The 22,616-nt window shown below is 39.8% G+C and overlaps 1 non-coding gene across 1 annotated transcript; it reads left to right on the top strand.

The window, feature by feature from the left end:
• The first annotated feature begins 525 nt into the window (after positions 1-525).
• Positions 526-631, top strand: LOC123232672. Its single transcript, XR_006505199.1, has one exon. It is a non-coding gene; the product is annotated as a U6 spliceosomal RNA (small nuclear RNA).
• The last annotated feature ends 21,985 nt before the right edge of the window (positions 632-22,616 follow it).

Below are 22,616 nucleotides of genomic sequence, written 5' to 3'. Positions count from 1 at the left end.
CCACCGCCCCCTGGTGGGTGCTGCAGCAATCCAGGGAGACAGTGATGACCACAGGTACATTTATCTTTCCTATTAATTGCTATTAAAATTTTTTAAAAATTAATTTCCAGGGGCCCTAAGTAATATTTTTTTCTGGAAAGGGGGCAGTAGGCCAAAAAAGTTTGGGAACCACTCCGCTAGGCAATAGGGGTTAAGTGACTTGCCCAGGGTCACACAGCTGGGAAGTGTCTGAGGTCATATTTGAACCCAGGACCTCCCATCTCTAGACCTGGCTCTCAATCCACTGACCTACCCAGCTGCCCCCATGAGCTCCTGATTCTGAAGAAGGGGGTGGAAAGGAAGCCTGATGTAGTGGAATCAAATAAGGATCTGCAATCCTGCTAAATTCTGGAGCCAGGTTAGACTCTAGCTACTGAAATAAGATGTTGTTGCTGTTAATATTGTTATTAATTATTATTATCATCATCATCATCATTTCATGGGGTGTGGGGTAAGGGAGGGACTCATTTAATAACAGTGCCTGCTGTGGTTGCTTCAGAGCACATATACTAAAATTGGAACACTACAGAGAATATTAGCATGGCCACTACGCAAGGATGACACACAAATTCATAAAGCGTTCCATATTTTTTTTTATAAAAACTTCAAAAAAAATTACAGCGCCTGCTGAGGGGCAGCTAGGTGGCTTAGTGGTTTGAGAGTCAGACGGAGAGACAGAAGATCCTGGGTTCAAATGTGACCTCAGAAACCTCCTAGTTGTGTGACCCTGGGCAAGTCACTGAATCCTCAGTATCAATTCTAAGACAGAAGGTAAGAGTTTCCAGAAAAAAAAAAATCTAAGTATCTAAGGACACAGAAAGATCAAGAGAAAGAAAAGAAGAAAGCAAGCGCCCTTCCCGCCACTCTGCCTTGCCATTTAACCCAAAGTCCTTGTCTTGCCCTTTTTCCTTGGGGCCACAGCAGCAGCCTGGCAGGAGCCCCGAGATGCTGATCTGGGTAGGATTCCCTGCCCTCCCTCCTCTTTCATCTTCTTCTCTTGGGCCAATGTGCAAATGTAGACAGATTAACCTTCCTGTCACCAGCAGCACCGCCGCGACTCATCGGAGTAAGTGAAGCCTCCAAGGGGGTGGATGGGTCAAGGGGGGCCACTGTGGGAGAGGAGGGGCAGCGTCCTGCCTCGGCAGGGCACAGTGGGCAGCGCCACGCTCAGCTGGAGCTCAGATAACTGGAGGATCCAAGACACACACGCTGGCACACAGGCACGCACGAGCCCCCACAGAGAACGTATTTCAACTGGCACTCATTTCTTTCATCATCCCTCCAAATGCCAGTTTCCCAAAGCCTTGCAAACGAGGCTGCCTGGCACTCCGGAGAGCCCTATAAAGAGTCAGCTCTGACTCACATTTTCCACTTGCCGCTTTCAGGTGATGGCATTAGCCTTGCTGAGTCACCCGAAGCCCTTTATCAGAGCATTTCGGTGATGCCCAGAGCAGGGGCCCAGAGACACACGATCCTGAACCGGGAATGATGTCGCCATAAAACAGTTTTCTGTTTGAGGGACGCCCTCTAATCTGGCCCAGGATCTGGGGCTACAAGAGCTCTGCTAGATAAACAGTTACGCTTCCAGGGAAAGAGCCAAATGTCTCTTAGACAACACTACCAGCCTTACTATCCAGACCCCCAGCTCGTCCTCTCTTCCCATATTTAGCAGGGATCATAGGATGGAGAGTGTTGGAAAGGACCTTTGAGATCATTTGGTCAAATCCTCCCTTGTTCACTTAGGAAGAGACAAAGGTCCAGAGAATTTAAATCACCTCCTCAAAAGCACAAAAGTTAATGAGTAGAGAATCAGGAATTCAAAGTCAGGTTCTCTGACTTTAAATCCCGTGTTGTCTCTGCTCAACAAATTTAAAACTTTAGCTGAAGGAGGTAAGTAGATTAGCATAGTGGAAGGAGTGCCAGGCCCGGAGAGGGGAAGATCTGGATTCAAATATGACCTCAGGCACTTCCTTGCTGTGTGACCTGGGTAAGTCGCTTAACCCCCATTGCCTAGCCCTTGCTACTTTTCTGTCTTTGAATTGATATTAAGACCCAGGGTAAGGATTTAAAAACAAACAAACAAACACATAGATAGATAGATAAATAAATGAATGAATGAATAAGTAAATGGATGAATGAATGAATGAATGAATATATGAATAAACAAACAAATGAATAAATGAATGAATGAATTTATAAGTAAATGGATGGATGAATGAATATATGAATAAACAAATGAATGAATGAATGAACAAATAAATGAATGAATGAATGAATGAATGAATGAATGAATGAATGAATGAATGAAAGAAATTTGGCTTAAGGTCATCAAACACCAAACACCCTGTTCTAAAACAATAGCAGCTTCTTGAAGACAGAAATGATCTCACTTTATTGTAACAGTCTCAGACTCTGTTTGTCAGCCTTAGTAAATGGGTAGTGATGGACTGAGAGAGTTGGAGAGGGAAGGCATAGATGATGGGAACACCACTTGGTTCTGCCACTTAGCCACCTGTGAGATTGTTGGGTCAACGACTCTGTGAACTTCAGCCTCAGCATTTGTGAATGAAAGACAAGAACACCCCTAATACTGACCTCACAAGATCACACTCGGGCCCAAGTGAGAAAATGCACTGAAATCATTTGGAGACTTTAAAGCACTATTTAAAGAACCGTCCGTACGTGTTAGAATGTGGGAGCATGGAGAGGGAGCTAGCCTTGAAGCCAGGAAGTCCTGGGGTTCAAATCTTGCTTCTGACACATATTGGCTGTGTGACTCTGGGTGAAGCATTTAAAACTTTCAGGGCTCTTGGCAACTCCCTTGGAAGAGAGGTTGTTGAGGTGATGACTTGCTGCGGTAGAGGGTCTCTCCTCACCTGGGAATTCTCAATGCCAATGAAATCACAGATTGGGGCCCTATCCCTATATTTCTCTGTACTGGGGTTGTATCCCTCCTCTCCCTTCCACTAGAATATAAGCAGTACCAGTGTGCACGCATCAAGGATTGGGACCAAAATCCAATTCATCAACACAAACCAAGCCCCATGTCATTTTAAAGCTCTCGAAACCTTGTGACATAATTTAATCCTCTACCTCAATCCTATTTTTTAAAATTAAGAAACTGAAACCTGGAGAGGTTTTTTGAGTTGTGAACATTAAATGAGTTTGAGAAGGGGAACACACATTTATTAAATGTCTACTATATGCTAGACTAGGTGGCGTAATGGAGAGAGGACTGGGTTTAGAATCAGGAAGACCTATGTTCAAATCCAACCTCAGACACTTTTTAGCTGTGTGATCCTGGGCAAGTCATTTACTCCTATTTGCCTCAGTTCCACAACTATAAAATGGGGACACACTGGAGAAGGAAATGGCAAACCATTCCAGGATCTTTGCCAAGAAAGCCCCAAAAACAAATCCATGAAGTCAAGAAGAGTTGGACACAACTAAACAACAAACATTTTACAAATGTCATCTCATTTGATCCCCATAGCAACCTGTGAAGTTGGTGCTGTTGGGATCCTCAGTCAAGGGAACTGAGGCATAAAGAGCTTAAGTCACTTGTCCAGGGTGGGTCACTAAGGTGGTGTCTGAAGCCAGATTTTAACTCACTTCCAGACTCTCGAGCCAGAATTCTATCCACTTTGGCATTGCCCAGCTGCCTAGCTAGATATGTATGTGTGAGAAAGTCATCACCATCGTCATCAAATATTATCATTATTAGTAGTAATTTCACTAGTTTCAGAGTTACTGTTAATATAGACATAGATATAGACATATATACACATATGCATATTGTTATGAGGAAGATTAGTTAGTTATTAATTAAGTATTAAGGATGGACCTAGCAGGAAGGACTGGAGCATTCCAAGATGGAATGAAGGAGCAGGAAGTGGCTTGTGCCTTGAGAGAGACTCCATTAGTGGTTGGCATAAACTGTTGCTAGCCCTGGGAGATCTCCGACCTGCTTCCTGATTCCCTGGGATCCTGAGTGGTGGTGCCTTTTCAGCAAGAGGACAAGACCTACAGAGCAGCACCAAGTGGAGGAGAAGTTTGGGATCTGGTGAACAGCATCTCAAGCACACTCGATCTACTTGGATACCTTGGACCACCTTGGCTTTTGGCATCCTGTGATCATCTGTGGATTACTGTGAGAACCCCAAAGCCAACCTCAGACCCATTAGCTGTGCTGGTCAAACCTGGCTGGAACCAGGTTTGAAGCAGCCTCCCAGAGACTCCAGTGCCAGCTTAGGTCACTAAGATTAGAGTAGAGAAGTCCTCCCCTTACCCTTGTGATTTGCCCTTTAGGTTTTAAGTATAGAATTCCCTATCCCACCTTTATTTTAGTTAAACGTAATTAAAACTGTTAAACCTTTTACCTTGCCTGTTGGTTTCAAAGACTCTGGCCTAATGGTGAGCAGGTGACAGTTGGCCAACAGCCATTCTTGTCAGTTAGCAGCAGCTTAGCTGTGTACTCTGGTCTCCCTATCCTGGTCCTGTCTCTCCTTCAACCCAGTGTGTGTACCCACAACCATTTAGATTTTATTGTAACATCCCTGGTTCCTCCATATCTTTTTTACAATATATATGTTGTAGGAAGCTAGGCATGCCAGGCATTTTGGAAGTGTGAGAAATGTCATTTTTATTATATATTTTATTATTATACATGATTATAATAATATTATATATTATATGTTATTATATATTATATTATTATTATATATAAGCTTCCTACAATATATAATAGGATAGTGATGGACAAACTTTTTAAAGAGGGAGCCAAAGGAAAAGAAAAAACTTTAGGCAAGCCATTATAATTTATTAAAAATAACAATGATACATTTTACAAAATTCTTGTATTTTTTGTGATACTAAGCCCTATGAATGACTGAAAGATTATGAAGGAGAAGGGCTGCATCTGGCCTGCGGCCGTAGTCTGCCCATCACTGTAATAGGGAACAACTGAGTGGCTCAGTGGATTGGGAGCCAGGGCTAAAGATAGAAGGTCCTGGTTCAAATCCGACCTCAGACACTTCCCAGCTGTGTGACCCTGGTCAAATCACTTAACCCCCATTTTTTAGCCCTTACAATGCTCAGCATTGATTCTAAGACAGAAGGTAAGGAAGCATAAATATATATACATAGATATTAAACAGTGAAAAAGAAAGGCCAGTGAGATCCAGGAGAACCCAGTGGATAGCCCCTGTGTTCCACTGGCTTCTTAGAAACATCTAAATAAATCAGGTTTCCTAGTACAATGAATGGATGATATCTAGAGAACTTATAGGATGATATAGATAAGATTCATTAAGGATCCCCCCACCATAAATGATCTGCATGGCTGGAGGGAATACCCACATGGATGGGATTCTAGATTCACTGGAGTATTCAAGTGGCAGAGGTGGGATTAGAACCCAAGTCTCTGGACTGTTCCTCCATACTTCCTCCTCCATAGTGATAATAAAATGAAAAATGGAACCGTGGAGACCCAGCGTCAGGCTGCCCTCCCAAACCTGACTCATGTGGTTGTGTCAGCCCACTAGGGATTCAAGGAATGAATCTACTCTGCATCCAAAAATACAATCATCTTCAATTATGGAGAAAGGAACTTCCCAAGGAGTAAAGGGGGAGACGGGGAGGCAGGGAGCAATAGGTTTCCCAGACCGGAATAGACTTGGGAGAAAAAGTCCATTTTCTCAAGTATTCTTCCCAGCAGTCAGCAGTTAGATTGTCAGGTCAATGGGAGAGGTTTGGTCGGGGTGCTGACAGATTCCACTGTGGAGGAATCCACTGTGGACGTGGCTTCTTATTAGAGGGTGGGAGTCCCGCCAGCAGGCAGTCAGCACTATCTGGCAAGATTTCTGAGGCTGTAATATGGAAAGACTTTCCCTCCCCACCCTTTACTCCCCCAGTTCAGCTTTTTTAAAAAAATATAATAATAATAAAATCTTTTAAGTATGGGCCTCTGCACGCACATACCACAAGGGGAAAAAATCAAAAAGAAAATATCTGAAAGAAGGGGGAAAGCGTATAGCAGAGTAATATAGTAAGTAGAAAGAGCACTGAGTCAGGAGTCAGACTGGGACCTGGGTTTGAATCTTATCTTTGATACTTTGATATTTTCTAATAGAGTCAGAAAAGAAGGATATTTTCTAAATCTATCAAAGTCTACTGGAACCCTCTCTGATAAGCCTTTGCTAATCATGTTAGGATAGGGGAACTGGCTAAATGAAGAGCATGAGCAAACCCTCCCTATCCCACTGGGAAGAAAGGTGGGAGTGATATTTCTGGATAGAAAGAACACGACTAGTAGTCTGAAAACAGTAACTCTACTTCTGGCTTTTACTATAGTTTTGCTTAGAGAATGAGCTTAATTTTCCTCATCTGTAAAAGGGGATGGGGGGCAGCTACATGGATAGATGTCTGAGTCTGGAGTCAATTATAGCTGAGTTCAAATCAGCTCTCAAACACTTAAAAGCTGTGTGACCCTGGGCAAGTCATTTAACTCTGTTTGCCTCAATTTCCTCACCTGTAGAATGAGCTGGAGAAGGAAATGACAAACCATTCCAGTATTTTTGCCAAGCAAACCCCAAATGGGGTCACAAAGAGTTGGGCCGGTTTGAAACAGTTGAACAACAAAATGGGATAATTCCTAGTAACTTGCCTCCATAAACTTATGATCATCCAGTGAGAGAATTCATCTGAGCTTCAGAAAAGTCAGATGTTGGTGATAAAAACAGAGGCTCCTGGGAAAACGCCATGCCTATAGCCACAAGCTAGGTGCTTTCCTGGCTAGTGATTCCTGTTGCTGTTCATTCTTCATTTTTGTTCAAAGAGGTCCAACAGCATCACAGGATGATGCCTTCCTTGACTTGCTCACAAATTGGATTTAGGTGAAGCAGAGTCATACAGTCATAGTCTCACACTCTTTTTGAAAGCCATTGAAGTCCAGTGACAAGACAAAAGTCAGAACAATTGGTGTTGGTCCAGGATGCAGGGATGACCTTGGCTTCTCTGATGTCTGACCAAGTTCTGGGCACTCCCCAGTGCCCACTTCAACTACTTTCATGGCTGTTAGATTAAATTGTTCTCTTCTGGCCCTTAAATGACCAGGAAATGTCTTCACATGCTTGGGGTAGACATCCCCCAACTCACCATTGGGTTTGAGGCTTTTGTGTCATAACAAGCCAGGAGAGATGGATGATAGCATTTCCTTCTTCCTGGGGATTGGTTGAAATTCACCTTCTCTAAACAAATTCTTTCCTTACGCTTAAGAAGAAGTCATACTTATATTGTTTTAAAAGATTGTTAAAGGGGCTGTTTAGCATGTTTCTGAGGGTCTCCTAATACCATCAAGCCCTTGAAAGCTACCATTTATATGCTAATAACTCATTTGCTTTAGTTCTTCATCAAAGCCCTCTGAGTCCTTGTTGAAATTAATGACCTTTTTTTCTTTAACCTAGTCTAAATTGCCTTGAGAACTTGACTGGAATGCAAAATGGATTTCTTTTTCAAATAATGTGATTTGTAATAGCCTTCCCCCACTAGATGTGGGGAGCAAATTCTCACTCCCCAATATGTAGTCATGAATGAAATTTTAAGATGTACAACTTCCTTTATCCGGTATTGATGGCACAGTGACTGGAGGGCCAAGCTTGAAGTTAAGAGGACCTGCATTTGAATCTTACCCAGGCACCCTCTAGGGGTGTCTTCATCTGACCAAGTCACTTAAACTTTATGAAGTTCAGTTCCTCCATGAATAAAACGAGCACCTCTTGTGCTATTATTGATGACGTACTTTGCCAGCAACCAAGTGTTATAGAAATGGGAGCTACTAGTCTTGTTACCATCCTCCTCATCATCATTAAGTTATTTGAATATTTTAAAATGGATTAGGATTTAGAAGATCTGCACTGAAATCCTAGCCCTGCTACTTAGTAACTGTGAGAATTCCTGCAAATCACTCCCCCTGTTGGGACCAATTTTTTTCATCTGTAAAATGATGGAGTTAAGCTAGATCATCTCAAAGGTCTTTTCCAGCTTTCTTTCTCTGGTGAAATATAATATGTATTGAATTGAATTAAATGACTAATGAGGGACATGATATACATGGAAATCGTCACATTTTCTTGACCCATGGTTTTTGTACAGTGGATTGAATAGTGGTCCTGGAGTCAGGAAAACCAGGATTGATGTGATGTGATAGGACATGATAGGATACGATATTCAAAATAGGAACTAGAGTTCTTAAGTATCGATCTTCAGTCATTGACAGCCTATCCATCAGATACTTCCTAGCCTCGTGACTTTCAGCAAGTCACTCAACCTGTTTGTCTCAATTTCCTTATCTGAAAAATGGGGATAGCATCACTCCTTCCTAGAATTGTTATGAGTATCAAATGAGATAATAATTATAAAGTTCGATGTTTGGCACATAGCCAGCACTATATAAATATTAGCTATTATTGTTTTTGTTATTATTATCATGTTTTATCTCCACCGCACAATGGGAAATGCCAAACGAAGCCACAGAGAAGCAGTACAGGATAGAAGAGGCACCGGATTTGAATTCAAGTCTTGGCTGGATGAGACCTACCAGCTTCTTTTTCCCCTTCCACTCTGCGGAACCCCTCAGGCCCTGGGATTTAAAGTGTCTAGCTCTCAGAAGCAACGGTCTTGGTTGGAATTCCCAGGGTGGCTGTATTAACAAGGCTGCCTAGTTCATCAGCCTTTAGGACACAGCTGTCTCTGACATGGAAAGCCAGACGTGGAACACTGCCCAATGATAAAGGGATGGAAAAGTGGTTACCCCTAACTGGTGCTGCTCGGAACTGCCCTGCACTGGGCCCTGTCAGACAGATGATCAGCACAGAAATATTTAGCTGGGGTTTTCTCTCTTTTATATTTCCTTTTTGTTTTAATTTAATCAGCTTCGGCCTCAGTCATGAGCAGAATTCCTCATATACCACAATCACTATGAATCAGCACTGGAGCTGTGACTCAAGGAAATCTGGTCTGCTCCTTAACTACTGCTTTCCTGGCCAAGCTCTACTATAACTGGGTCTGCCTGGCCCAAAGCATTTTGATTTATGTAGAACAGAATAACCAAATAATCCAAGAAGTATCATGGTGTCATGGAAAGAACAGTAGATTTGTAATCAGAGAATCTGGATCTGAATCTCAGTGCTGCTACTTAGCTCTGCATAAGATCATAGATACTTTACTTTGAACCTCAGTTTCCTCATCTAAAAATAAACATAAAATAATTAAATATAATTATATTTATAAAATAAGGGGACTGATCCTTTAGAAGGTCTTAGCTTTTTTGTTGCATTTTGGACTCCTTTGGCAGACTGGTCAAGAAAGAAAGAAAGAAAGAAAGAAAGAAAGAAAGAAAGAAAGAAAGAAAGAAAGAAAGAAACAAAGAAAGAAAGAAAGGAAGGAAGGAAGGAAGGAAGGAAGGAAGGAAGGAAGGAAGGAAGGAAGGAAGGAAGGAAGGAAGGAAGGAAAGAAGGACAGGACTCATGAAAAAACCTGGAAAAATTTATGTGAAGTGATGCAAAGAGAAGTGAGCAGAACCAATAGAACAAGGTACACAGTAACAGCAATAATGTATAATCAACTATGAATGGTTTAACTATAATCAGCAATGCAAGGATCCAAGACAATTCCAAGAGACTCACAGTAGAAAATGCAATCTAATACTGTAGAAGGGGTCGGAATGCAAATTAAAGCATACAATTTTTAATTTTTTTCCTTCATGAGTTTTTTTCTTATGTAAGAGCATATATTTTCTTTCACAACATGATGAACATGGAAATATATATTGCAAACCTATATCATATTAACTGATATCTTGGAGAGTGGGGAGGAGAGATAGGTAGAGAAAGAACATGGATCACAACATGTCTAAAAACAATTATTGAAAATTGTATCTACAGGTAATCTATAAAATAAAAAACATAATTTTAAAAAATTTTAATAAAATAAAATCAAGCAGAGTCCTCAGTGCTTTTTTCAGCAAGTTGGAAGAGAAATTGAATTAGAGGGAGGGAATCACAGGAAATAAAGCTGTATTCAACAGCTTAGGTATGAAGATGTTGCCCATTGTGCCTAGACCCAAATTGGAATTGTTAAATGGATTGTCCCATTGACTCATCATTATACATGTCAGATAGGTACAATGGGACTAGATGTGCATGATGAGACAATCCCTAAACATTTCTGGTATTATACATCCAACAAAGGGTTATCCAACCTTTAATTGAAGATCTCTTGTGCAGAACAATTTACTCTTTTCTAAAACAACTTATTCCACTTTTGTTTGACTTTAATATTTTCAAATAAATGTCAAGGTTTTGTTTTGGTTTTTTTGAGAACAAATTTGTGATAGAGTTCACACACTGCTGCTCTGAAATCTATCTTTGACTATCCCTGACCAATCTATCTGTGATGCCAGTCTACCAACCCTCAAACTAGATAATCTCTAAAGTTCTTTCCAGATTTTGATCCCAGGCCAAGCTATCTGAATAACTGTTAGTACATTGCTGAGATCTACAAATGTCTCATGGCTCTACTGGTCAGATTCAAAGAGGCAGAAGTGATATAATGGACAGGTCACTATGAGTCAGGGTCAGGAAATGTGAGTCAGAATCTGAGCTCTGACACTTGAAAGTGAGTGTGATCCCTGAACAAATTACTGTCCACAATCCAAATATACAAATATGTACTCAACAGCTATCTTCAAGTATCTGAAAAGCTGTCAAGTAAAAAGAGAGATTAACACTTGATCTGTTGGGTCCCAAAGGCCAAAACCAGGCAAAATGGAGAAAACTGCAGAAGTCAATTTCAGCTTAATATCAGAATCAAAGCTTATTAGTGTTTTGAATTATTTCAAAAATGGAATAAGCTATCTGAGGAGATAGTGAGTCTTCGCTCCTCAATCTGTGGTGGTCCTCAAGAAAAGGTGAGCACCACTTATGAAGCATTTTTTTTTTAAACATGATGCTTGGTTGGATATGGATTTAGCTAAATGATTCTTAAAGTCCTTTCCATCTATGTGATTCTCTAATTCCCTTATTCTCAGTTTCTTCACCTAGAAAAAGGAAACTCATCCTTCCATATATATGTCACTAGGTGGCTGTAGAAAAAATGGTTTTTTAACATGTGGTGTTATTTCACTGCATTTCAAGACAGTCCAAATTCTTTGCTTGTATTGTTATACTGCCATACTTCCTGGAAATCAGAAGACCAACTATGGAAAGAACACTGGATCTGCAAGTCAGAAGACCACCATTCTCATCCCAGCTCTATCACTAAATTATCTCTCTGCGACTCAGTTATTTCCTCACTAAAATAAGGCAGATTGGGGTGGATGACCTCTAAAGTATCCTGCAGCTCTAATGCTGTAATTCTATGAGCAATCAGGGGTTTCTTATCCTTCCTTGAACATGACTTTGGCACTCCAGTCTTGCCCCCTTTTTTCCCTCTGATATCCTTCCACTTGAGTGAGCTTTCTGTATAGTATATGTTCAACCAACCGAGCTGGAGTTACAGACTGCTATATTGTAATGTGAGAAATCTTGAGGATATTCACTATAGGTGGATAGGTACTTAATAGGCACACGGGTTAATCACTGAAACCTGCTTAACTCGGTTTATTTCTCATCTCATTCGAAACCATCCCAAAATGAATTCGACTACTTTAGATAGAAACTGCGATAATGAAGATCTTTTTCTACTATATTTTGTCCAGTAAAGTCTCCCTTCCCTAGTCTATCCCTTTTGCCCATCTGTGTGTGTGTGTGTGTGTGTGTGTGTGTGTGTGTGTCTTTATCTTTATCTTTCTCTCTGTCTCTGTATATCTTTATCTATTTCTCTTAGGATGTGTTTCTTTCTGTCTCTTTCTCCCTCTCCGTCTCTCTTCCTTCTCTTTGTTTCTGTGTCTCATCTCTATTTCTGTATCTCTCTTTGTCTCTTTCCCTCTCTTTGTCTGTCTGTCTCTATCTGTCCCTGACTCTCCTCTCTCTGTCTTTTTCTGTTTCTCTTAGTGTGTCTCTCTGTCTCTTTCTCCCTCTGTCTCTCTTTTTTCTTTGCTTCTGAATCGCTTATATCAATCTCATTCTCTTTCTCTGTGTCTGTGTCTCTCTGACTCTCTGTCTCTATCTTCTTTTTCTCTATTTCTGTCTCTCTATATCTTTTCTTCTCTCCTCTCTTCTGTCTCTCTGTTTCTGTCTCTATATATCTCTTCTTCTCTCCTCTCTTCTCTTTCTCTGTTTCTCTTTCTCTTTCTGTCTCTTTCAGTCTCTGTCTCTCTCTGTCTCTGTCTCTATCTCCCTCTTCTTCTCCCCCTCTTCTCTTTCTGTGTTTCTCTTTTTCTGTCTCTGTCTCTATCTCTATCTCCCTCTTCTTCTCCCCTCTCTTCTCTTGCTCTGTCTCTCTCTGTTTCTCAGTCTCTCTATGTCTTTCCTCCCCTCTCCTCCCCCTCCTCTGCTACCAGTAGGATGAGGCTTTTACTCTTTCTCCTCCAGGTTCAACAAACAACTTCCTCTCCCCTCTTTCACTGGCTGCACACCAGGCCCCAGTTCCCACGGATTTCACCCAACCACCTGTCAGTTGATCAGGAAATGAGCATATCTAAAGTTCATCTTCACATTTATATGATCACAGGATTTGGAGCTGGAATGGACTAGGGGGTTCCCTAAGGCTATCCCTCTCATTTCACAAATGAGGAAGCAGAGAGCCAGAGAGTCCCATTGACTTTGGCATATGCTAAGTGCTATTCAAACCTTAAAGCATTAAATAAATGTTAGCTAGTAATAATAATAACAGTAACTAGGATTTTTGGACTGTGGATTCAGAGCTAGAATGGACTGGTGGGTTTGTTTTAGTTCAATTCCCTCATTTGACAGAAGAGGAAAATGCGTAGCAGAGGAGACCTTGTGTCTCCAGTATCCCAAACTCATTCTTACTCCATCAATCTCTTTAGCCTTTTTGAGCTATAGGGAAGCCAGGATTCTAATACAACCCACAATATAAATGAGAGAAGGCAGCATTTTTTTATAGACTTACTCTACGTCTTTTAGGGTTATAAAAATGAAAGAAAAAGAAGGATAGTTCTGTTCTTGCATGTAAATAAAATTATCCTCTCCTTCCCCAAAAAAACCTCCCCCCCCCACCCCCGAGAGATAGGTACCAGATTTAGGGTCACTGAATCAATCAAAAACATCTTTTAAATTCCAAGCACCAGTCTGGAGACTTGAAATATAAAGACAAAAGGGAAACAATCATTTTTCTGTGACTCATTTCCCAAACAATAGAAAGGGAACACAAGCATTTATGAGTGCCTACTATGTGCTAGGCACTGCCAAGTGCTTTCCAAGTACTATCTCTCTTGATCCTGACTACAGCTCTGGGAGGGAGAGTTGGAAATGTCCCCATTAGAAGCTCCTCACCCTGAAATCATCACGAGTCTAGACTCAAGATTGGAGAGAATAATATGAAAATTCTGTATAAATGTTCTGTTTCCCAAACTAGATCACAAGCTACTTGAGGGTAAGTGCTATCATCTGCCACTATAGACCCCACCCCCTTCTAAATAATGGGTTTTGAGTTAATCAATCATTTAAAGCTGGGTGGTATAGTGAAAAGAGTGTTCAATCTGGAGTAAGGATGGCCTGAGTTCAAATCTAACCTCAGATACCAGCTGTGTGACCTCAGGCAAGTCACTTATTGTCTGTCTTCTTCAGTTTACTCATTTATAAAATGAGATTAATAATAATATCCTGTTACCCAGGGTTGTTATGAGGATAAACTAAAATATTTGTGAAGCACTTAACAGTGCCTGCCACACAGTAAGCACAATATAAATGCTTATTCCCCCTTCTTAGTATCTGATAGCAAGATTTCTTTTTTTAAACCTGTCTTGTGATTTATTGATATTGGGAACTCCCAGTGAGGAAACTCCCTTTCCCAATGCAGATCAGAACTTACTCTACAACTTATAGTCTAAGAGAGTTGACTGTTGTAATAGTTAAAATTAAATTATGAGGCTGTTAGTAGCACTATAACATGACTTACTCAAGGTTACACAGTCAGGATATATCAGAAAAAGGACTAGAACCCAGGTTGTCTGACTTCCAAAGCACATTTTCTATCCATTCTAACATATGACCTCAAGGAAAATTATAAAACTTAAACAGAACTATTCTCTCTCTTGGAGAAAGAGGAGGAAGAAGAAGGAAACAAAAGATGGAGGCCTTTTTTAAGAAAGTATCTTGCAAACACAAAGAATGTAAAGATCCGTTTATCTCTTTTTCCAATGGCTCCTGGTGAGAACTCTGAGTTGATGATGACCTATTAGGGCTGCTAAAGTCAGCTCTCTCCCTGTTGTTGTTCTCTGTAAATGGAAGAGGCTTAAGGACAACGAAGGGCCCTGGCAGCCCAAGGCCTCCCACAGAATTGACTAAGGATGTTATATATTAACTGTGTTTATCCAGCACCGTGCATTGGGAATTCGGCCAATATAAATGAGCCGGTTGGCTTCAAAATCCCGTTAGCTTGCTAAATATTTAAGGAAGACATGAACCTCCTCAGTGAGGAGCACCATCTTTGCAAGAACACAAGCCTAGCCCTCCTGGTGTTCATTTCTTCCAGTATCTATTGCCTGTCCACTGCCTGACTACCTCTAAAACTGACCTCTTGCTATATAGGAATGGATTCATAGACTTGGAGTTGGAAAGGGATGTAAAGATGTCATTTAGCTCATGCCCCTGCCATCAGGAAGTATCAATAGTACAACATGGAGCAGTATAGCTTTTAGGTCAGAAGACCTTCATTTCAACCCATGATCCATTAAGCTGTTTCAGTCATGTCCAACTCTTTGTGAGCCCATTTTAGGAGGTTTTGGGGGTTTCTTGGCAAAGATATTGGAATGGTTTTTTCATTTGCTTCTCCAGATCATTTTACATAGGAGGAGCTGAAGAAAACAGGGTTATATGACTTGTCCAGGCTCACACAGCTAGTAAGTGTCTGAAGCTGAACTCAGAAAGATGAGTCTTTCTGATTCCAAGTCCAGTGCTCTATCTAGACCACCTAGCTGCCCTCTCACGTTCTGCTAATTAGCACCTAATGACCTTGTGAAGGTGTCTTTCCTCTTTTGTAAAATGAGGAGATTAAACTAAATGATCTTTGAGGTCCCTCCTCACTCAGAAATTCACTGAACTATCTCGACTGATGAGAGGTTTCTCATTCTCTTAAGAGAACTTTCACAGAAGATTCCCTATCAGTAAATTCACTCTGATACTTCATTACCCACTCTCACTGCCAGGAAATTGTTCTTTGCATCAATCTAACCCAAATCTGTCAGACTGAAGTTTAATCCTATTCTTTTCTGTTCAGTTCTCGGTGGAGATGGAGAGAGAAGGGAAAAACAGACAGCACATCCTGATGAGAAACTAGATTTCACACATCAATTAGCAATTGACAAATATTTGAACACCTTGTCCTATGTGCCAGGTAGTATGGGGGATGAGGCATGGTCTCACTATTTCAAGAATTTATGATCTGCCTGAGGAGGAAAACTATGCACATAGAAAGCTTAAGAAAGGTAAAAGATATCATCATTCATAGATCATAAAAATTTAGAACAAGAAAGGCATCTATTTCGACAGTCCTTGCTTATGGCATATTGAGTGTATATGTTATTCTCACTTTACAGATGAGGAAACTGAGTCTCTAAGACCATACAGCTATGGACAAAGTATTTCATCCTACATCTTTTATCTCTCAGGTTCAGTGTTTTTCCTATGATATCACACAAGTGAGAAAGAAAGGCTGGTCTTCATCTAAAAAAAATAAAATTTATTTTTTAAATGACTAAGAACTCCTGTGCTAGTCCAATTAGTACCTGAAAAATAATCCCAAGGGCAACTAGGTGGCTCAGTGGATTGAGAGCCAGACCTAGAGTTGGGAGGTCCTGGGTTCAAGTGGGACCTCAGGCACTTCCTAGGTGTGTGACTCTAAGCAAGTCACTTAACCTCCACTACCTAGCCCTGAACACACTTTTTCCTTGGAACCAATACATAACATTGATTCTAGGATGGAAGGTAAGGTTGTTTTAAATAAATAAATAAATAATCCCTTCTACAATAGTCCCCACAAGTGTTCAGGCAGCCTCCAGTGAAAGGGAATTTACTAACCCTTGAAATAGTCCATTCCATACTATTGTGCTGAAAGGAATAATGAACTGGAAGAATTCCATGTGAACTGAAATGACCTCCAGGAATTGATGCAAAGTGAAAGGAGCAGAATCAGGAGAACAGTTAACATAGAGATGGAATCACTGTGACACAATCAAATGTAATGGACTTCTCTACTAGCAACAATGCAATGATCCAAGACAACTATAGGGGACTTGGGAGAAAGAATGCTATCCACATTCAGAGGAAGAACTGTGGGAGTAGAAACACAGAAGAAAAGCAACTGCCTGATCACATGGGAGGATGGGATATAATTAGGGATACTGATTCAAAATGAGCACCCTAGTGCAAATATCGATAATATGGAAATAGGTCTTGATCAAAGACACATGTAAAACCCAGTGGAGTTGTGTGTTGGCTATGAGAGGGAGTGGGAGGAGGGGAGGGATAGAACATGAATCCTATAACCATGGGGAAATGTTCTAAATTAATTAAACAAAAAAACTTAAAATAAAAATAAAATTTTTTAAATTAAAAAATTTAAAAAAAGAAATAGTCCATCCCACTTTTGACAAGTTGTAATAGTTAAGTTTTTCCTTCAAATCCAACCTCAGATGTTTGCTGTGTGACCCTGAGCAATTCACTTAATCCTGTTTGTCTCAATTTGCCTCATCTGTCAAATGAACTGATGAAGGAAATGGCAAACCACTCTAATATCTTTGCCAAGAAACCCCCAAATGGGGTCATAAAGAGTCAGATATGCCCAAAGCAACACAATAGAATTTTCCTTACCTCTAACTGAAAGATTATACCTATGTTTCCTCTTTTATGCCCTCCAGAGAGAAGTAGAACACCTGTAATCCCTCTACAACATGGAATCTTAGATTGAGAACTAAAAGGAACCTTAGCAGTCATGAAGTCTAAGCCCTTCATTTTATAGAATATAATAACTAGCATTTGTATACTTTTTTAAAAGTCTGCAACATGTTTTTACAATGATCATTTGATCATTTCATTCCCACAACATCTCTGGGAGATAGTTGCTAATATCTCTATTTTATAGGTGAGGAAACTGAGGCAGAAAGAAATTAAGTGACTTGCCCAAGGGGCACACAACTCATAAATCTCTGAGATTGTAGTCGATATCAGTTCTTCCTGACTTCAAGGTCTGCACTTTATCTACTATACCAACTAGCTGCCTCTACAGAAGAAGAATCTAAGACTGAAAGAGTTTTGCATAATTTTTCACAAGTCATCAGGATCCAAATCATACAGTTTCACTGCAAATCTAGCACTCCTTCCTCTACACTCTGATACCACCCTTCAAATACTTAAGAGACAGGAATCCATTATATCTTTCTTTCCAGACCCAAAGTCTTCTCTTCTCCAACTTAAGCAATCCCCACAGCTTTATTCATTCCCAAGGTGTCCAGCAACCTCCCCATCCTGAAGGCTTCTTACTCTCACTCTAACTCATCAATATCACCCTCAAAGGCAGCACCCAGACCTGGACTCTGGACCAGGCCTAATTTTAACTTCTCAAGGATGAGACTTCAGCTCCTTGTCCTTAGGCTTAATCAATTTTTTTTTTAATGACAATGAGCTTCTGTGGAAATTTTCTGGAAATTGTTTCCCATAAATGACTTTAGAGATTCAGTACCTGTGTGAAACACTTTTGGCAGACAGTATGCTGGCAAGAGTTCATACTAACTTCCAAGAGTCAGTTGTTAAATTTTCATTGTGAATATTTACACATCGAAAAGCAGGAAAACCTATAAATCAAGCTCGGATTTATTATTTTGTCAATTGTTTATACTTAAGAAAGTGTTGGAGAAATATTAATAGTAAAGGTTAGACTTAAAAGTAAACCACACATACATTTCTTTTTCTTAGAAATATACTTTTTAAGCTTTTCCCGACATGCCTCTGAATATAGGCTTTCTTCTTTTCATGGCAATAGACCATAGATAACAGATTATATTCATATAGTATCTTTAAGCTACAAAATGGTGACATATACATTATCTTATATGATTCATGTACTCTTCCTGTGAGATTGTGAGATACTTTTAACTGCATTTTATAGGCAAGGAAACTGAGGCTCACACTCAGAGAGCAAACAAATAAAAAAGTTGAAAAATTTGGATCTAAACCAAGGGCCAGTATTATATCCAGGACACTCTATTACCTCTAAAGAACAAAAAAAGAACACTGGTTTGGGACCCAAAAGGCTTGGGTTTGGATCCTGGTGCTGCTCCTTCTCCCCTCTGAGTGATCATGGGCAAATTAGTTAAAAACAGAAGGGGAAGAGAGGCAGAAGGAAAGATCTCTAAATTTTAATATCCTCTGAGCTAGTAATTCTTCTGTTTTAAGAGATGAGGAAACTGAGGTCAGGGATGAAGGAAATTATCCAAGGTCACAGAGGTAGCAAATAATAATGTTGATATTTAATTTGTCCATTGTTAAAGATCCCTCCTTACCATATAAGTCAAAAAGAAGAGAATATTTATATTATCTGCTGAGTTGATTTACTTACATTGTAGAACAAGACATATTATACATATATATGTCATAGACTAAGGGAGATTTTGCTTACAGAGTTTTGATTTTTTTTTTTCATCACACACATATATACACACACACAGAGTTTCCTCACACATTCATTATCTTCAGAAACTCATTATTCTGCAAGAGGAAATCAACTTGAACCCACACCTCCTCAGCACCCCTTCCCCTACCGGCCTTCCCTCCTTCTACTTGGAAAGGGTTAAAGATGGACATTGGGGAGCTCCTCCCAAATCCTTCCCTATTTCAGGATGGTACATAGAGCAATTTTATTCTTCCATATCAATCTACTTTTCTGGACTTCATTATCTCCAAAATCTCATCATTTTGCAAGATGAAATCAGCTCAGAAATTTGTACCTTCTCAGATCACTTCCCACCATGACTGCATGACTCCATCATACTCAGAATTAATCTTCCTTCCTCCACCCCATCCCTTTCAGCTTCATCTATGTGTTCTCTCCTCTATTAAACTGTGAGTTCCTTGAGGTCAGAGAATGTCTCATAAGCCTTTTTTTGAATCCCCAGCATTTCACCCAGTGCCTGGCACAATACATAGTAGGCACTTAATTAGTTTTTTTGACTCTGATTCAACAAAGGAGTCAAGAGGGAGAAAAAATAGATGTTTGGTCATTGAAAAAAAAAAGGTAATTTTTCCTCCACCTTCCAGTCCTCTAGTCAGAGAAGAGAGAAAACTGAATGTACCAAGAAGATGTTGAGTGCCTAAACAAAAGCAATCTCCATGATTTTCATAGTATGTCTTCTCTGAAGGCTAATCTAGCTCAGTTCAGAAAGGTTCATCCCCAGAAGAACATGACCACCATGTGATAGCCTCAGAAACTCAAGATGACCATCTATTATGGCATGCAGGAGTATGGTATGAAGCAATAAAGGGTGCATCCCCCCTAAAAACACCCCCTATGCCTGAAATTGTTATATAATAGTTCAGATCAATGTAGTTTTGGGTGTTTATTAAGCATTTTGTATTGTTATCTCATTTGATCTTCAGTTGAGCTGGATGATATTTTAAGTCATTTCAGAGATGAAGAAACTGGTCAATTAACATAATAATAGAATTTTTAAAGTCAAAAAAGTTGTGTCCCATACAACAATTGAGAAAATATCTTCTATGCTATTCCCAACAATTAGGGAATTTTCTTATAAAGTAAATGATTCCATTTGTGAATCACTCTAAGTATTAGGAAGTTCTCTCTTATTCTGTACTAAAATCCGCCTCTCTCTAATTTCAATACAAAACTGTTTGGTGTTAGTTTATCCCTCCAGAGCCAAGCTAAACAAGTTTAATCCATCTTTCATATGTCATTCTTTTAAATATTTGATAGTAGAGCTCATGCTCTCCATCTCTTCATCCTGTGCACATACACACATACACACACACACACAAGTCAATAGCCTTGGCTTCTTGGCTAGCTTACTATAGAAAGCAGAAGTAATTGTGGTCTAAAATCCATGTAACTAAACTGCAGACTGAATACAACTGCATCTGGTACATCAACCCAAAAAATTATTAGGGGACCAACACCATTTGACATCAGAAAGTTTATATGTAGAAATCAATTATTTTTTTTAATTTTTAATAAATGAACTCTTTTTTGAGTCTTTCAAAAATGTGCATCATCAGTTCCCGACAACTACCTCCTCCCTTCTCCACAAAAAAAAAAATTTCTTCCTTCTATCAATAATAAGGAATAGATTGGCCATATTTGGCAACAGATGCTTCCTCTCAGATGCCAAGAGGAGAAAAATGTGTTTCACCATCAATTCTCTGTAGTACAGGCTGGGCACTACATTGATCTGAGTTCTTATGGCTTTCCATGTTATTTTCCCTTAAATTTCATGCTTCTCTTTCTTCCTAGTCCTGTTTCCTTCATTCTGCATTATTTTATATAAGGTTGGCCAAGTTTCTCTGAATTCCTCTTATTTTTATGGTGTCATTATATTCCATTATATTCACGTTAGTCAATCAAGAGGTCAGAAGAAGCAATATAATGACACTCTCACGGTGTCTCTGAAGAACTCTGCTATCGATTAGGAGACATAAGAGACGCTGACCCAGGACCATCCTGCACAGGAAGCCTACGTGAAAGGAGGCATTGTGCTAGGTGAGCAAAGCAGAATTGCAGTAGTTCAAAAGAAACATGGAAAGCACAAATTTAGACATGTTCCTATGGGCTATTTTTATCCAGTTTGTGGTAGAGCTTTCCAAGCTCATATTGGTCTGATCAGCCACAGTCAGACACATTGTACATTGACCCTAAAAGAGTGATGTCATTTTGGTCTTAAAAGTATGAAGGACAACAATCAACCATGTTAGTCAACAAGCATGGGTTAAGCATCTACTATGTGCTGGGCACCCTGTTAAATTCTGAGAATCAATCAACATTCCATGCCTGCTTTGTGCTGGGCATTGTGCTAAGAAAGCATTGTGGATACAAAAAGAGGCAAAAAAAAAAAAAAAATTCCCTGCCTTCAGGGAGCTTATAATCTAATAGGGAGAGGCAACAGGCAAACAAATATACAGTGGTCCCTCGCTATATCACGGTACACTTATCACAGCTTCATTGTATTGTGGGTTAAAAAATAATAATATCAAATTCTGTATCACGGAGTTTTCTCTACATCCTGAGGTTTTGCCATTGAATACTGCTATATTTCACTATATCCTGGGATTTTGCAGTTGAATACAGTTGAATACTGTACACAAAGAAATGCAGTCCACCACTACTGCTTGCACAACGTGAGACTGTACATGCACAACGTGAGACTATACACACACACTATTGCCTGATGGAATAAAAGATAACCAACCACAGCGCTGTGTTCTGTATCCCGGGTGCTGATTGGCTCAGTGGCTGTAGCATCGGTCTGTGTGCTTTCCCTCACAATGCCCATAATAATAAAATAAATATAATGCTGCTACTTCTTGGATTTTCACCTATGTAACTCCCAATATAGGTAAGGGATCCCTGTATACAAAGAAAGCTGCATACAGGATAAATAGTAGATAGTTAACAGAGGAAAAGCACCAGAATTAATTAAGAGGGGTTAGAGAAGGCTTTCAGCAAAGATGTGATTTCAGTTGGGACTTAAAGGAAGCCAGGCAGGTTAGCAAGCAGGGTGGAGGGAGGAAAGTTCATTTCCTGCCTGCAAGAAGTTTATGCTCTTAAAAGGGGTGAAGAGGAAGAGAGGAAGAGAACTACATAAAAAGAAGCTGAAAAGGAGGGAGAATAGATGGTTTAAAAAGTCCAGAGTGCAACATAGAGATACATGAAGACATGGCGGGCTTCTTCTATGGAGGTTCTAGGAAGAGCTGTCCAATTATCTTTTTATCCTAAGTTGGTGTTTTTTTTCCCCTTCAAAGTGAATGTCACTTCCCCTGTAGACACTAAACGATAACTCTAGTGACTAGAGTCTAGTCCAACTATCAATAATATGGAATTAGGTCTTACTCAATGATGCATGTAAAACCCAGTGGAATTGTGCATCAGCTAAGGGAGGTTAGGGAGGTTTGGGGGAGAGGGAAAGAACATGAAACATGTAACTATGGGAAAATATTCAAAATTAAAATTAAAAATAAATAAATGAATGAATGAACAAATTAAATAAATAAATGAATGAATGAATGAAGTAAATAAATAAATAGATAGAGAGATAAGTAGATAAATAAATAAATGAACAAAGTGAATGTCACTTCCCCTTTATGTTTTCATAGGTGGGGAACTATGGGTGTGTTGCTTTGAATACTCTCAAGACTCAGTTGATGGGTTGGTCAGTTTGGTCTAACTGCTTTTTT

Source organism: Gracilinanus agilis, chromosome 1 (genome assembly GCF_016433145.1).
Source record: "Gracilinanus agilis isolate LMUSP501 chromosome 1, AgileGrace, whole genome shotgun sequence".
NCBI lineage: Eukaryota > Metazoa > Chordata > Mammalia > Didelphimorphia > Didelphidae > Gracilinanus > Gracilinanus agilis.
The sequence above is the reverse complement of the archived record's forward strand: the minus strand, read 5'-3'. Positions and strand labels throughout refer to the sequence as shown.